General features: G+C 35.7%; 1 protein-coding gene across 4 annotated transcripts in view; it reads left to right on the top strand.

Annotated features, from left to right (window-relative positions):
• Nucleotides 1–15,741, top strand: part of LOC136854032 (dystrophin, isoforms A/C/F/G/H-like) — a 1,916,343-nt gene that overhangs the window by 42,407 nt on the left and 1,858,195 nt on the right. The window contains exon 1 of one of the 4 annotated variants that reach the window (XM_067130047.1): nt 13,045–13,093. The exons of the other annotated variants lie outside the window; for them this stretch is intronic. The gene's annotated coding sequence lies outside the window, so the exon portion shown is untranslated. Of the gene's footprint in view, nt 1–13,044; nt 13,094–15,741 lie in introns of those variants that run through there. 4 annotated transcript variants of the gene reach the window in all.

Genomic DNA, 15,741 nt, shown 5'->3' with positions numbered 1-15,741 from the left:
GCCGATATCAGGCCGGCCAAAGGTGGCCTCGATGGAATGTTTGTTGGGTGATGTTGGGTAACCTTTTGCCGCTGCTGCTGCAGCTGCCATTTGCTGACAGTGAAGAGTACGACTTGGGAAAGAAAGCAGTATGATTATTATGATTTTGAAACGGACAGCGGTTTTTGATTGAAGTATCTAGCTCGACCCAGCTTTCTCTGTGGTAGTATGCATGTCAAATGTTGAAATGCTGGAGTGTCAAAAATTGCTTTGATTTTTTACTCGTTGTAAATTACTACAACTATGGCATGAATTTACTTTTGTTTGCTTAAAAATACTTGTATTTTGAAGCGAATATTGAATTTATTTTTGCCCATGATTCAAGGGCGTTGTTTATTAGGCGTTCTGTGATGCTGGAATTCTTGTCTAGTTATATCAGCAAACCGTACTTTTTTCGGAGAGTGAAATGAACTTTGGCTTAAGAGAGGAAAGCCAGAATAAGCCCCATCTTTTTCGAGGCTTATTTTGACAAGATTTTTATGTGTGTAAATGGGTGAGCATTCCGTGGAGGAGAATCCTCACTATAAACGCCAAACATAACTAGAATAAGCCGTTGATAGATTAATCAATATTGAGCGCCATAAATTAGAACTTCAGCATTCCTTTCGTGGAGATGGGTCAAGCCCTCCTCGTCGCAACTCGGAGATTCAAATGACTTTGGTGGCTGAAACTGACATTTACTGTTTTAATCTACAACTTGTTTTGTCCACAGCCCCCCGTCTTTTTGTTTTAAACCCAGAATCCTTGCGAAGACTTTGGCAACTGTTTACAAATCACTTAACAGGATTTTTCTCTGTTCTTTTGTTTGGAAGTACACTTGTGATTCTTGCAAGATTTATTCTTTTTTCTTATCTGGTTTGATTGACAAGCATTGCGGAATTCTTGGTTTTTCATGCCTGTGGTTTACGTAAATATGTGAATATATAAGCCTAAATATTTTCTTATCTAGTTTAAGTTTCAGAAAGCTGACCGATTAAAATGTCTCATGTTGTTATGGTTAGAATTAAAATAAATGATAAACTGCTTTGGGCACTGGTCGTTAAAACCCTTTTGTGCCTGTGTTAACTTAGGCAGCCAAGTATGTAGTCGTAGTTAGTCGTCTTTGTGATATGAGACCAAGGTAAAGAAAGCTATGTTGTTTGAGTGTGACTCACAGCGTCTTATATTCAAATTCGAACCTGCTGGAGAATAGAAATCTAATTTCTCATTTATTTTCTTGTTCCATTAACATATAGTGTGGGTGTGTGTGTATTTTTGATAGCCACAATGACTTCTACAATTTTTTTTTTTATGTTTTTCACCACATACTTATGTCCAAGTTGGAACAAAGAAAGAAGAATCAGTTCCCGAGACGGGAATCAAATTAACCAGAGTCGGATTAAAGTGCTTAGGCATAGAGAGTTGCCTTTTGCATTTAACCTCCCATTATGATCATTAGTGGTGGTTTTCCTCGCAAAAACTATACCCACGTGTTCAACGATAACCCAGCTAACTAACGTTCCTTTATCCTGGGAAGATCTGTGGCATCTCAACTGATCAGTCAGTCGATAAACTGAATCTTAGACTCGGAGAGAACGACACACACTTAAGTTTGCTGAAGTGTTTGATAGAGTTGTCTACTTCATATCAAGCAAGAAACTCAAAGGAAAGTGGATCAATGAATGTTAAAGTTTTTTTGTCGCACTAAACACTCTAATTATCAGCTGATGGAGCATCCAGCCAAACCATTCCAAGTCACGTCAGGTGCTTCACAAGTGATATTGAAGCAACCTGCAAAGTTTAGTTATATCTTTATTTGTCGATGACTTCCGTCTCAGGGATATCAGATTCTCGAGAAAACTGCCAAAAAGAAAGCTATATTTCTGGTATTATCCACTTTACAGTCTTAGGGTGCATATTCACTAATCGCAAACAGCTGTTTGATACTGTCAAAAAAAATATTATAAACCCGTTGGAAGAAACACTGCTGACCGATGTTTCCCAGGAAGTTATTCCCATGTGGGAAGTGACACTGGTGTGAGAAGGTTTGATAAGATCGTTAAGCCGGACCTTCAAGCAGATATCTCACACGGAATTACTCTTTATGAGAACGAGGAAACAGTAGGGGAATCCTCAGAAACTGATAGCATGTTAGATTAAATATTCAGCTGACAGGAAATCTGAGTTTGTCACAACATTCTAGATCAATTTCTGAGCAATTGACTATTGTTCCAGCTTGCAGACAAATGTTACTTACTATGACAATAATACAAAACTACTTACAATGATAATTCGTATTTACTTCATCACTTAAAAAGCCAGTTTGTCTATATGTTCCTGATGCCGGTACTATTTTCCAAAAAAAAGATTTTGGGAAGGTTAAGCGTGAACTGTCACTACAAACGTCTCTTGTAGCCTGAAAACTACTGCAGCAGCTACGATTATTCTTAATTTATAATCTTCTGTAGGCGTTCGAAGGAAATTAAGCAAGGACCGTTGAATATATCTTGTGGAGTAAACTGATAGCATGGCGTTATAAATGCATTACAGTAATTGTGACTGGCTCAGTAAATAAAGTCCTTTAAAATCCATCATTTGTCATCAACTTTGTCGCAGATATTATCTCATAAATCTTTATTGTCGTCTTCTATACAAACCTGAATCCCCCCCTTTTTTTTTTATATAATTACAGCACATCAGACTAATTTTACTCATCTTCATATGCGTAGAAAGCATTACAACCGAGTCATCGAAATTGCAATTTTTTTTAGTATGGGCCAGGCGTTGTTCAAGTGTCTGCAGAACTATCCGAAGCAGTACATTCTGCTGACTTCCATTTAGTATATTATTTTGTGTTACTTTGACTTCGTTATTTATGAACCAACCTTTATGGAAACTGTCTGTCGTCTTGAGACCTGTGACTTGAACGTTTTTCTTTTTTTTTTCGAATATGGAGACGTTCAATTACTTTAGACTTTCTTTCTGCTTATTATAATTATGTTAGGTTTTACTACTGTGTTGGGGATTCTCACTCGTAGAGGGTGAGTTATATATTCTTGTATAGGATTTCTCTTAGAGTGAACACATGTCTCTGTTTAATTAACCAAGTGTGTGTAATTAGATTATATTTATATAGGATATATATTGTACATATATATATATATATATATATATATATATATATATATATATATATATATATATATATATATATATATATGTGTGTGTGTGTGTGTGTGTGTGTGTGTGTATATATAATGGAAATATGAACCGGTATATATTGCATTAAAACTCATTCCCAGTCTTAGAATTAGTAAAGAGAATTTCTTTAGGCTCTTGTTTACATGTAAGCTCTTAACCAGAATGACAAGAGGCATTATTGAAAGACCTTACATTTATGATATTCCTTATCAAAAATGAGTAAACACTTTACCTTCTGGTTCAGAAGTGATGACAGTCTTGTAAAAATGAAACCTGTAACTCGATCAATACCTACGTTCATCTTCCATCGACAGCGTTTTAGATGAAGAATTGAGATGTTCATATTTATCTGTTTTTTAATAACTGATCTCCTCTTTCTGTATTTCCCATTATCTTCCGTTATATACTTTATTCGAATGAGCACCATATTCTTCGGAAGCTTGGATTTCAAGTCAATGCCCCCTGTGGGCTTGTTCCATATGAATAGGGCTCGTCTTTTGAATAATATTAATAACCATCGTAATGTCACCATTAGCATCTTTTGCACACGTTATGGGGCAGATAATCAGCTCAGTGGTCTGGTAAAACTAAGCTATACTTACTTTTTTTTCAGATTCCAGGCTTCACAAACCTTTTCAAAGGTGGAAAGTGTTGGTGGCGAAATGGTAAATGGAGACCAGAGATAAAATGTCAGTTTATGTATAAAAACGCCAAAATGATAAAAAAAACAAGCCTCCATCTTCTCTCACTTCAAGTGTCTGAGGATTTTTTGTAATGCCTTTACGTCTTCCCTCTCAGGTTTTATCGCTGCTCCTCCACACCTGGTTCGTGTTATTGAGTTGTCTCTGTTCTACTGTATAACGCTGCCTTCGGCTAAAAGGTTTCACTGTGGAAAGAAAAGAGGTCCATAAATTTGTAAGAAAACATGTAGTGACGTAGTATTCTGACGTACTGCCCCGCATTCTTGCCTTTCCCTCTCTTGCTAAAGTTTTTAACTAGACATTTTCTATTCACAGGTGACGTGGAATTTTTTTATTCTTTAATGTTAGATGTTACTTTGTCTCTATAGCTTCTGCTAACTTAAGAGAAAGATATTACCCCATCCGCTCGATTATAAAGGACAAGCGTAAAAACTCTTGCCACCGTTTGTCTTTCATGTAAGGGTTCTGTGCAAACAGTTGTAGGCTGTACTGCATCATGAAGCATCCATCTGCTTTCTTTCTGTGCTCTCTTTTACGCATGAACATTTCATTCCAAATTATTCTTAAAGTATCTTCGTTATGATCAACTGGATGATTGCTGCCGTGCGCAACATGTCTGTACACTTGGCTTCTATTCTCCTTCAGTCGGCTCTATAATGACGGGCAGTATTGTCCAATGGAGTCCGTTCTTTGCATACGAATAGTTCAACATCACATCTCATGTTTATCATTCACCACCATCATGATGTTGTTATGATAAGCGCAGATCCTCAAAGGACATCCACAAGGATCTTGAGAGGAGACCAGAGGATGGCTTTCCCCCGTTATATTCATTTGACGGTGTTGTTGCGACCGTTGAGACTACTTTGCGATGGTCGCTCATGCTACAGCATTGCTGTTGTGGTGTGTTCAGGTAGGAAAAAAGGTTAACGCTTAATCTCGACATGTGGCCGCTGCTGATGTCTACACTCGACAGTCTTTGTTAGTTGTTGTTTGTTCTCTCTCTCTCTCTCTCTCTCTCTCTCTCTCTCTCTCTCTCTCTCTCTCTGATTGATCGTATATGTATATATATATTATGTATATATGTGTATCTATATGTATATGTATATGTATATGTATGTATATATATGCATATATATATATATATATATATATATATATATATATATATATATATATATATATATATATATATGTGTGTGTGTGTGTAATGTATATTTAATATAAACATTTTTATATATAAACATTTTATATATATATATATATATATATATATATATATATATAATATATGCATATATACATGTATGTATTTATAATTTTTATGTACACTTTTGTGTGTGTATTGCAGTGTCTAAGTATCAAGTGAGGATTAATTCTATTAATTCTGTTTACAGTGTAGTAGTGATGTAATTTATTGAAATACATAAGAAGGGAAAGAAAAAGGTTGAATTTAAAATCCGATGGTCCTGCCACTTACAGGATGGAAGGATAAGAGAGGGGAAAGCAGTAGTTTGAAGAGGATTCCAAAGCCGGGCATTGCATTGAAACATAGTCACTGAAACGTGTAATGTAACGATTACTAATTTCCTCTTTGGGGTAACTTTAAAAAGTGCATTTGGATAAACCATAATAATTCATTTTACGTATACACTTTAACATAATCTTTGTATGGAAAATCATTCCTTAATTTGTGTTAAACTATGGAACTGTCATCCTTCCAGTGTTGTTGATGCCTGTATGCATATATTTAAAAGAAAAATATGCATTAATGCTTGGAAGTGCCAAGCACCATTTCTTACCATTTTAATTAGAATTGTTGATGCGCATGCAGCATGTCATAAGCACATTTATTTTTAGCTAATTTCACTAGCAAAAGATCTTAGTCTTCTCTTGAGAGAGAGAGAGAGAGAGAGAGAGAGAGAGAGAGAGAGAGAGAGAGAGAGAGAGAGAGAGAGAGAGATTATTACTAGCAAGAACCTTATTTTTTAACATTGTTTTGTAAGGTATACAGAATATCATAAAAAATTCTAATCCTTTGCATTGGATTACAACGTGAGCGTGCTTTTTTGTTTGTCTCTTGTAAGATTTGCTCAGTTAACCTCTGTTAGTCTAGAGGGCTGCAGGGGTTTGCCGTGCAATAGTACACCACAGCCCAGTGACTTATGAGATTTATGTGCATTACATTACTTTCAATTAACCTCTGACCCAGATAGTGCTAGACCTCGTGTAACTTTGGACTCTCTCTCTCTCTCTCTCTCTCTCTCTCTCTCTCTCTCTCTCACACACACACACACACACACACACACACACACGTTGCAATAAATGAGTAAATAAACAAAAGTAACAGCACAATAGTTGAAGCTTGGTGAAAATTATTTCTTGCTGAGAAGGCTGACATAATTCTCACTTTGCAGATTATTTGGTATTTGTCATATTTGTTTGATTTTTTTTTTATTAATCTTGTGTGTTTTTCTTTTTAATGTCTCTCTCATGGGTTATTATTTACACCTTAGTTTCGTCTTCTGTGTTGGTTGCTTTCTTTGGGCTTGTAGCATTCTGCTTTTCCACCATCATTATTCCAGCTTAGTGTAGAATAATGTTGATAATGGTATACAGCTTTCATAGTATAAATAAACACGTGTATATATATATGTGTGTGTGTGTATGTAACACATGTATACTAACATCTTACGTGTAAAAGTTTTGGCTAATTACGAGTATTCCATTTTTACACTTTGCGTTTCTGGTGTCCATTGTTTGAGCAACATTAAATTGAAATGGATACCTAATTTTTTCAGTGTTGCGGAATAGGCTTCCATAACGAGATAATACAACGGAAGTGAAGATAATATTACAGAAGTCAAGGCAATATAACAGCAGTGAAGATAATATAACAGAAGTGATACAAACTTCAGTGACTCAAAAATCAAAATGGGTAGACACGCAAGAGAAGGTTCCCGTAAGTTGAGTGTGGATGGCTTTGTGAAATGAACTTTTCTTAACGAGCAATCAAGATAAGGATCATAATTTGTAATGCTGGGAATAATTGAATGACGACATTATTGTTAGTGTACCTTTCCAGTTGATAATGACGGCCACATTCAAGTTTATATATTCTGAGGTATATATATATATATATATATATATATATATATATATATATATATATATATATATATATATATATATATATATATATATATATATATATATATATATATGTGTGTATACATATAATTGAATAACAAAAATATGGACTATAAGTCGAAAGGCCTTTCAGCACTACATTGTTTCTCTTTCCTTCGTGGATTTATATATATATACAGTATATATATATATATATATATATATATATATATATATATATATATATATATATATATATATATATATATATATATATTATATATATATAAGTAAGTACTTGTCTAAGATTTTGTGATTGTCGAACATGGAGTGTATTACCCCTTGACTCACTGTGTTACACACAGAAAATAGATATGGATGTTTATTGCGTTTGTTTAGTATTAGTCTATCATACTCTCATACGTTCTTCGTACTAGTTATATTCAGATCTAGTTATGAATAATTGTCATCCTGTTTGTGACAAACTTTGAAAATGTAAAAGTATCTTGGAGCGTTTTTCAGTGACAATATTATAGCAATATTTCGTCTTCACCAGACATCTCTGACCCAGCGCTAGATTTTATATCATAAGGATGTCCTCCGGCTGGGAACCTTGATATTATCTTGCGTAGACTCTGAATCTCCATTGAAATCGTTTAATTAATCTACAAAGTAATGAATGTAGGAGCTCGTGGTTTACGGAAAAGTTAAATTAGTTCTTTTTGTCTCCTTAGATTTTCCTTTAACCATATTTCACTGTTCTCTGGTTTCTTGCCTTGCCATTCAGTGAATATAATTTGTGGTTTCTTGAGTTGTAATAGTCTCTCTCTCTCTCTCTCTCTCTCTCTCTCTCTCTCTCTCTCTCTCTCTCTCTCTCTCTCTCTCTCTCTCTATAAAATTTCTTAGATGACTCGTGACTGTACTAATATCTTACTTAAAAGATCATGCCATGTTTTTCCTTAACATATAATGGTCTGATTAAAATCACTGTCAGTTTCTAAGGAAATTCTGAGCATTTCGAGATTGTATCAGTGAAATTCATGTTAATATGAGCATGCATATACAGTAATTGCTTACGTTGGCCCTTGTTGATACATAGAGAGAGAGAGAGAGAGAGAGAGAGAGAGAGAGAGAGAGAGAGAGAGAGAGAGAGAGAGAGAGAGAAGGGCGTGCGGGGGAGTTCCCTGAACAACGAAAGTAAACGTTTACTAAAATTATCCAAACTATTCAGAGCGCTGCATGATGTACCTTCTAAAAAGTTCTCTCCAAATATTTATGAAAGTAGGGCTATGGAAAGTGCTTGTTGTTAAACCACGCATTTCGTGAAGGAAATTTACCCGAAACCGTCGCTAGCCCCTGCGGCTTTATAGATTTAAAATTCAGTATCCATCGAAATCTTTTCCTCCTGTCCGTTGCTTAGGCCGACTTTTCAGTCACTAATGACTCAGTCTTTTTAAAATGGCGCTGTCAGAATTATTAGCAGGTTGAGAAGTGTCGAACATTGATATGATATGACGTCCATATACGCAACTGAAGTGTAAGCGCCAGTAATACATATGTGATGCTGATGTCCTTAGCCAACATATTTTCTTTTAATGAATAATAATAAAGAGTAATCTATACACATATAGAAATTCAATAAATATAATAAAGTTTTCGGCGAGCTATAACTTATGCACCAATTCCAAAAGATTTTTGTAAATTGTTCGAATGGGTGATCATCCCGTTTGATGTTTTATTTAGACGGATTTTTAAATAAAACGAAAAACCAATATTTGTTGAGGATCATTTGGAATGTAAACAAACAGATTCCCTTGACACATCACGACCAAATATCAGTTTTGAAGAGAAGCATAATAGTGTTACTTCTTCTTTTGCATTCCCAAATTTATGTACTTTTGGTTCTTAGCCACGTAAAATAAGTCTAATCCTTCGGGCCAGCCCTAGGAGAGCTGTTAATCAGCTCAGTGGTCTGGTTAAACTAGTATACTTAACTTTTGGTTCAGTAAGAATCTGTTGGAAGAATTTCTAATATTTGCTTGTCCACGAAGTCAGAATTAGAGGAAAAGAAATATAATTCTGATTGTCATTTGCAGAACGTTGAGAAGAATTAAATGTTCCATAATGCAATATTATAATTATGCGGCTTTCAAAATGGATAGGTGTTGTAAAGAGCCTTATACGACTTTCAAAATGTTAAGGTATCATAAAGATAATTCCAAGAAGTTGCGACTGTTTCTAACTAATGATATTGCACCTAGAAACTGAGTGCCTCATAATGACAAGATGCCGGTAGAGGCATTCACGCGACCTTCACTGGGGTTTCTTGTATGCAGTCCAGTGGTTCTGCACCACTTCCTGCTCGAGCGGAGACGCCCAGTGATGCATGAAAGGGAGTCGGGAGTCGGTGTAGCAGGGGAAGATGAGATAGTGACGAAAAAAAAACCAAAGTAAAAAATGCGCCGAATTTTCTTCGGCGCAATCGAGTTTTCCCTACAGCATATAATCAAGGCCACCGAAAATAGATCTATCTTTCGGTGGTGTCGGTATAATGCTGTATGAGCCGAGGCCCATGAAACTTGCAGCCACGACCCGGTGGAGGCCTGTCCTATAGCGTTGCCAGACGCACGATCATGGCTACCTTTAACCTTAAATAAGATAAAAACTACTGAGGCTAGAGGGCTGCAATTTGGTGTGCTTGATGATTAGAGGGTGGATGATCAACTTACCAGTTTGCAGTCCTCTAGCCTCAGTAGTTTTTAAGATCTAACGGCGGACGGACGGACAAAAACCATCTCAATAGTTTTCTTTCACAGAAAACTAAAAATGGACGATTCAGTAAGATAGAGTACTTAGAAAAATGTACAGCTAAAGGAATGTTGTCGAGAAGAAGGAGCTATAGAATACTAATTGAAAAACAAAGTGATACGGAACGGTGGAAGTCTGCTGTACTAATTGTCCTCAATTGAAGGCAATTACATACGACTCAAAGACTCGTGAAACCGTAGACATACCTTTATTTATGCAACCTTTATTTATGCAAATTGAGAAGTAAAAGCCGAGTGGGTCTATTCTCTTCTAATGAATTAAGTTTTTTTCACATGTTTTTTTCTTTGTCAGTTGGTCAATTGGCCAGGTTTTATCTCGTCCATGCTAGCTAGATCAAGTATTGCTCAAGGGAAAAAGATAGCTGGTAATAAACATATAATGAAAAGGTAAAAAAAAAAAAAAGAAATTAACGCTGGTTTGGAGGCGCTAATAACAGGGGTATCTGCAAAAGAAGATGAGAATGGGAGACCAGGAAAGACTAGCAGCCAGTTAAAGAGAGAGAGAGAGAGAGAGAGAGAGAGAGAGAGAAGGTGAAAGTGGAATTGTAACTGACTTCTACTGGGCGCGTTTACTTTATAGAGTATGCGCTGAGTGTTAAGTAAATTTTCCTAAGTACCTGTGAATAGTTTGTTTTCTTCACACCAAACCTCTCACTCCTTCCCCATCTTACCGCACTTAGGGGCTGCCTTTGGGCAACGGCCCGTGCTGGCATAAGGCCATTAATCTAAACCCACCCATATTCCCTCGCCAATTGCGGCCAAATATAATTTGCATGGCAGTCCGTTCGAACGTGTTTGGATGACACGTGTGCTCTGTGCCTTGTGAAGACGGTGTCTGTTTGCCTGATGCGAATATTTATTAGATTTGACTGACTGCATTTATAAATTCAGTGTGTTATCAGGTCGTTACAGTCTGTCAAATGGGAGGTCGATGGGGGAGAAAGATCTAGAATGCTGAGGAGGAACAGAGAGCGCTATATGATATGTGATTTGTTACTCTTCTTACTATCATCAATGGAATCCAGGTCAAGTGAGGGAACTATAATGCAAAGATATTGTTCTAAATTTGGCTCTACTCTATTAATTCACTATGTACAAATAAAGTTCAGGCCACACGTTCAAGTTCCAACTTCTGAAGACATAAAATGAGCATTTGTACAAATTTAATATTCTAAAGACAAAGCCTTTCTCGCTGGAAAGAGTTTCCAGTCCTAACTTTGTTTCATGAGTTCATCAAATACTGTAGTTCCAGATCTATTTTTTTGGTAATTTCTCTTAGCAGCGTCATATGTAGCCATTTATTATTATTGTTATTATTATTTTATGCCACGATTTTGCGAACAACGTGGTTATTGGCATTTTGAATAAAAGTTTCAGAGTTGGTATCTGTTTTGGATTGTTGTATATTGATTGTAATCCTTAATGCTATACTGAACAAAAGAGTTTTCAAAGTTGTTGTTGATATTACGTGGATGTTAATTTTCAGAACTTCCATACTAAGAGGATATATGTTTCAGAAGTAACCGGTAATACGGGAAAATGTGCCTCAGTCCGCTTCTCTCTCTCTCTCTCTCTCTCTCTCTCTCTCTCTCTCTCTCTCTCTCTCTCTCTCTCTCTCTCTGGCGATGATTTACAAAGCTTGGTTCAACACTAGTATGAAATGCGTAGTGTTACCATTGTTTTCTTGGATAAGATGAAGACACTTCAAAACTAAATGCAAACAGTCAAAATCAATATTTTCAGGTGTGAGATACCGAAGAGAGAGATTCAGAAAAAGTTTCGAAACAAGTTTGAAAAGTATCTGTTCGCAATTCACTATAAAGCATTTTTTTTAACATTGGAGATTGATATGCATCGAACGTGCAACCCAAAACTATTGCGTGGTACGATTGCACGAGAAGTTACGACTACAGAAGTCCGTAGAATATTAATTTATAGATACAGAGAAACACACGCGTATGTATATGTATATATATATTTGTATATATGTATATATATATATATATATATATATATATATATATATATATATATATATATATATATCAAACATTATATAAATTGTCGTTTAATATCTAATTCGCTCTATAATATATACCGAAGGGCATTTATAACTGATGAGTGGTTCGTCGAACCACTTGTCAGTTATAATTCTCCTTCGGTATTTATTCCGATGTACAGCGAATTGGATATTAAACGACATTTGTAGCTTAATGTTAATGAATATAAAAAATGTGACGGTGATGTTATAAAGATTTATATATATATATATATATATATATATATATATATATATACAGTATATATATATATATATATATATATATATATATATATATATATATATATATATATATATATATATATATATATATATGGACAATTGAGAATCCTGCTAGTGCCTTCATTACTCTTCAACAACGTTCATTCATTATGTTCTAATATTGAACGCTGGGAACTCGAACACAAGACCTTCATGGTCTGATAGTTCTTGAAGGAAATGATGCAAAACTGACAAATCACTTGAATAGTAGGTGAAGTGTGTCCCATTTTGGCTGTGTTAATGGAAATGACAGGTTTCAGCACAGCTTAGAATCAACATAAGCTTAAAGTAGAAGCTAGTATAATTAATGCACAGTGGTGTTTCTTGACTTGTCCACTGAATATTTGAGTATAAACGTCACAGAATATCTGCGAGGTGTAATGACTATAAGTAGGCATACTTAATCATTAAAATGTTCACTTACACCTATTTGTTTCATTCTTGCTGTTGCTTTTTTAGAGATTCGACCGGGAATGTACGATTTTTTGTTTGTTTGAGACGTTTTTTTTTTTAACCAGTGTCTTGCTTAATTCGCTGTTGCGTCTCAGAATGCTTGAAACGCAACTTAAAAGAAATTTCAAGGCCAAAAGGCTAGAAAAACTAACTCGCCATTGCAGCTGCTGAAACGAGAAATTTATATAAGTATTTCTATATTACTGAAGCATTGTTCGGAAGTTTCTCTGCTTATCGAGATAATTGTGGTCTTGCCAAAGGTCTGGCCGGGGTCTTGTACGAAGTGCCAACAGCGGAAGGCACTGGCGACTTGGCGCCGGGCGCGCGCATGGTGGCATTGGCACTACTGCCACTGGCCAAAGTTTTATGCCGATGGCACCCGTCAGTTACCAGTGTTGCTCTGGCGCCGGCTGTGTGTGCACGCGCGCGCGTGTGTGTGTGTGTGTGCGTATGCGTTCGCTCGTGTGAGCGACATGTATGGTGTTTGTTGTGGTGGAATTAGGGGAGCCGTTATATGCTACAGATCTAAGCTGCTAAGCCCGTGTTTGTGCTCTATATTCCTCTTCTTCCTGGTTCCTCCTTCGTTTGTGTGTTGTGTGTATTCTTCCAACGGGGTGCCTTTATTTTAGGGCACTGGGCGACACGAATTACTCATGACACGTGCGTGCAGTCTTCGGCAATCTTAGTTGGGCAGCGAGTGTTGTAATCAAAATGCCAGTGGTGTTTCTTTCAGAAGGAAGAATGCCAATAAAACCGATCGTCAAAAAATGGTTGCATGATGAATCTGCAGAAGCTATGTTTTCTTTCTTCCTTTTTTCACTTTGAATTGAAAAAAAGGAGGGTTTCTACCGGAGCCTGTTTTTTGAAGGTATTATTTATATGGATATGAGTGCCGTTCATGAGACATCTGGAGAGAAATAAAATTGATGAGTCTTCCCAGGAGTCTCTGGACTATGATAAGGAGCTAATTAAGCTTTACGGAGTTGTAAGATAAATATGTGAAAGGTTTCAAGAAGACATACTTTTTTTCTGTTTAGATCAGTACAGTTTTTCTATACTTTTGACTAACGTAATGAGCTTTCACTACTACAAATCACTTTAAACCAGATGACTTGACATTCAAGTAAGTTATTTTTCAGAGATGTACTTGGATTTTGATATCTTGGCCCTTATTTACATCAAAATTTATTCAGTACTCGATATAATGATCTAATTAAATAATAAAGAAAAAAGATTTACCGTGATCTGATAAAGGTGGAAGTATATATGACATATTCCGTGGGTTGGAAGTTATTTTGCCACAATTTATGCAGTTAATGGCCTGAAACCGCCTCTGATGTCAAAGCGAACTGTGATTACTGTATGCTCAAACATTTTCAGTTCCTAAGGCCTATGAACGTGACTTCTGCTGTGAAGTGAAAACATAAAGGGAAAAAGATGGGAGTAATTGTTGTCACTTGGGATTTTAAAAGGCGTTCGAAACGAACACAGTGCGGAGTAAGTACGATTGGAAACCATAAATTTACTCCGGAAACAAACTGCGGCGTCCATAGAGGGGCAGAGAAATAGAAAAATAAATGGGTGAACTCTGGGCTGTAAACACCGTACGCGAGCGTCTTCATACGTTTATATTCCCATTCCACTCTTTCAACTTCGCTTTAACGGGTCGTAAAAGGGTTATTTCCGTCGTGTTCCCGACATTGTTGGGGGCTTTCGGGCTTGTGAAGTTGTTGTAAGTTTTTAGGACTACACAAGAATTTCAAAGGCCTTGTTAAGCCACTAGGCGTTAAATATTACGTTGTGAGATGTTATTATGGAACCCACACGCACAGTATAACTCTCTCTCTCTCTCTCTCTCTCTCTCTCTCTCTCTCTCTCTCTCTCTCTCTCTCTCTCTCTCTCTATATATATATATATATATATATATATATATATATATATATATATATGTATAATTTATATAAACATACATACAGTATGCATATGTATGTATGTATATGTATGTGTATATATACATATAGATGTATATATTGTACCGGTATGTTTATATACTGTATATGTATGTATACGCACATATTTTATTCATATATTATATATGTATATGTATACACATACATATATATAGTCTGTTCGTTTCCAGTTCAACTGACTTTAGAGAGATATGAAACCGTGATTTACCTGTATTTACAAGCTTGGTGCTTTAATTAAAGTAGCAGTAATGGAATGCTTATTCTGACACCACAGTGATATATTTAATTGTATTGATGAATGTAATCCATGTTGAAGTAGTTTTCAGTGACGACGCTCTGGTTGAAAATATATCCTTGAAATGCATTTTGTGTATGCAGGGAGATAGAGATACGTTTTATGTAATAGAGAAATGTTCTGGTTACCAGAAACGGAATGTAATTTTGCGGTGAGGACTGAGTTTATGATTGAAAATCTTACAACCAGTAATGATTTTTGGATTTAGCAAGATTTATGTAAATGCTATATGTGTCAAGTTCTATAGACCACTTTTTGAATTAGCCTAATTTATATAATTATCATAACAGGCACTTGACACAATTTGTATTTTAGACTGACAGCTAAAGAGTAAATGTGAATATTTTCAAACTTCCTTTATTAGGCCTATTCAGATATGAGTTGCGTTTTTTATTTTGTGTAATAATATATTTCAAGATAATGTAGATATTAAACTCATGGCTGTTTTAATCCTGACACACACTCACACACACACACACCGCGAGAGTAACATGAAAAAAGAAAAGTATGCTTAATTTTGCGAGTATAAGATAACTGAAAAAAAAAAAAAAAAAACTGGGAATAGAGAAAACGGTTATCAGATCATTGCCAATACTAGAATTTGTCATAACTAAGAGCTTGTTGTTATTTGCTGTAACCTTCAGTGGGTTATGGACTAAATATTATTTTCTAGTAATTTTTAACTGGATATGGCTTAAATATTGTTTCCTGTAATCTTCAGTGGGTTATGGCTAAAATATTATTTGCTGTAACTTTCAGTGGGTCATGGCTGACATATTATTTGCTGTTAACTGGAGTAGGGCATGGCTTCTATTGACTATTT

This window comes from Macrobrachium rosenbergii, chromosome 28 (assembly GCF_040412425.1).
Source record: "Macrobrachium rosenbergii isolate ZJJX-2024 chromosome 28, ASM4041242v1, whole genome shotgun sequence".
Taxonomy (NCBI): domain Eukaryota; kingdom Metazoa; phylum Arthropoda; class Malacostraca; order Decapoda; family Palaemonidae; genus Macrobrachium; species Macrobrachium rosenbergii.
This window is presented reverse-complemented; position numbering and strand designations above follow the sequence as displayed.